Raw genomic sequence first — 2369 nt, forward strand, 5'->3', positions numbered from 1 at the left:
CATGCAATTGGCGCTCAGGCGCTCTGAATTGGCGCCTGAGCGCCCAGCCTCGTTTATTTTGCCTATAAATAAGGTTTAGGCCAATTTCTTTGATACATTTGGACATTTCACTCATTTTTGATCAAGTTTGAGAGCTGAGGAGAACTTTGGGGCCAAGGGAGGCTTCCAACTTGTATTTTTTCTCAGGTTTTCTTTACATTTCCTTTATGAATTCACTAGCCATGAGTGGCTAGTTTACTTTTTGCTTTGGGTTAAGAGATTCTATGAAACTTTAGTTTGTTAAATCCTATCTCTATGCATGAGTTCTTGATTCAATCTTGTATTTCAATTCCTTATTGCATGTTTAGCTTTTGTGCACCTTTGCTATAGGCTAGATTATAATCAAATGGAAATTTGTTATGATTTAGGGACATGAATTGGAATAGATCCTTCTATACTTGCTTCTAGGCATAGAGTGAGGGTAGGGTTTTGTTGGCCTGAATATACATGCTATCATACCTCTTATGAATGTTTAAGTACACAAGCAATTGGGCTTAACTTTCAATTTGAGAGAATTACTTTTGTGAGTACATAGGCTATAACAACAAGAATTAAATCAAGGTTTCACATGCATAGGATAGGTGGACTAAAATGGATTAGATGATCAACAACCCAAGGAAATTTTCCATCAATTGTTATTTCAAACTTTACCAACATTGCCCTTTTGCAAATCTTTTGTTACAATCAACCAAAACCAATTTCTGAATTTTACTGTTTGAAGAACTTGCAAACTTTAGGCTTAAATCAACAATTCTCACTCACAATCCCTGAGGTTCGATATTTTAAAACCCGGAGGTATTCGTACATTTGCGAATTGACCAACAAGTTTTTGGCGCCGTTGCCGGGGATTGTTTGTGGTTTTTGGTTTAAGTTAAAGAGTTTGTTTGTTTGTTTTACTAAGCATTGCATTGAATAGGTGTTACTAACCTTTTCTCTGTTTTTGTGATTTCAGTTTATGCACAGTAGACTTGGTTCGGATCCACTGCTGTTTGATCCGGAGCCAGAACGCACCCTCCATCGTCGACGAGCTCAACAAAGAGCTGCTGAGTTAGCCGCCATGGCTGCCCATATGACGGAGGAGGAGATGCAAGCCCACATTGAAGATAGAGTGAATGAGGTTCTTGCTCAAAGAGTTCAAGAGCAAGAATTGGAGAATGCCAATCGTTCTCTTAGAGACCTCACCTCGGCTGCCATGAGCTACGATTATCCGGGCAGCATAGTTTCCCCCGATGGTACGGGAAATTTTGAGCTGAGGCTGGCATTCATTAATTTGGTGAGCCAAAATCAGTATGGTGGAGGTGCTCTTGAAGATTCTCATGCACACATGGAGCGGTTTATCCGCAATTGCAACACCTACAGAGTTCAGAACGTTTCAGTGGACACCATCCGCTTGAGTTTATTCCCCTTCTCATTGAGGGATACTGCTGAGGAGTGGTTGAACTCACAGCCCCAAGGTAGCATTACATCTTGGGAAGACTTGGCTGAGAAGTTCACCACAAGGTTTGTTCCAAGAGCCCTCTTGAGAAAGCTCAAGAATGACATCATGACTTTTACTCAATCCACCGATGAGAATCTCTATGGAGCTTGGGAGAGGTTCAAGAAGCTCTTGAGGAGGTGTCCTCAACATAACCTTACTCAAGCTGAACAAGTAGCAAAGTTCTATGATGGTCTCCAATATTCTTCGAGGTTTGGTTTAGATGCGGCTTCAAGTGGAGAGTTCGATGCCTTACTTCCACAAGTGGGGTACGAGTTGATTGAAAAAATGGCTATAAGAGCCATGAACTCTAGTAATGATCGCTAAGCCCGAAGAGGAGTCCTTGAGGTTGAAGCTTATGATCAACTTATGGCCTCCAACAAGCAACTCTCCAAGCAAATGAATGAGATTCAAAATCAAATGAAGACTACCAAGATTGGTGGTCGAGTTGCCAAGGTGGAGTGTGTGACTTGTGGAGGGCCACATGACAGCGAAGAATGCACGGAGACTAGACCGGAGGAGGAAGTGAAGGCCATGGGTCAAGCTCAGAATGACCCATTTTCAAATACTTACAATCCAGGATGGAGGAATCACCCCAATTTTTCTTGGAGGCAAGGTAATAGTGGTCAAGGTAATGGCTTTCAAAGGCAATTTCCTAGCCAAGGTTTCCAAGGCCAAAGCTCAAGACAACCTCAAGAGAGAGGAGAAGGTGAAGGTAGTGGTTCCAAGAAGAGCTTAGAGGAGTTGGTGGAAACTTTCATCAACCGGACGGAGAATAATTACAAGAATCAAGAGGCGGCTATCAAGAATCTTGAGAATCAATTTGGCCAGCTGGCCAAGCAAATAGCCGAGAGAC

General features: G+C 42.3%; 1 non-coding gene across 1 annotated transcript; it reads right to left on the minus strand.

Moving 5' to 3' along the window:
- Window positions 1–1564: 1564 nt before the first annotated feature.
- LOC130741574 (small nucleolar RNA R71) lies at window positions 1565–1671 on the minus strand. The gene has a single exon (XR_009020465.1). It is a non-coding gene; the product is annotated as a small nucleolar RNA R71 (small nucleolar RNA).
- Between the last annotated feature and the right edge of the window lie 698 nt (window positions 1672–2369).

This window comes from Lotus japonicus, chromosome 2 (genome assembly GCF_012489685.1).
Source record: "Lotus japonicus ecotype B-129 chromosome 2, LjGifu_v1.2".
Classification (NCBI taxonomy): Eukaryota; Viridiplantae; Streptophyta; class Magnoliopsida; order Fabales; family Fabaceae; genus Lotus; species Lotus japonicus.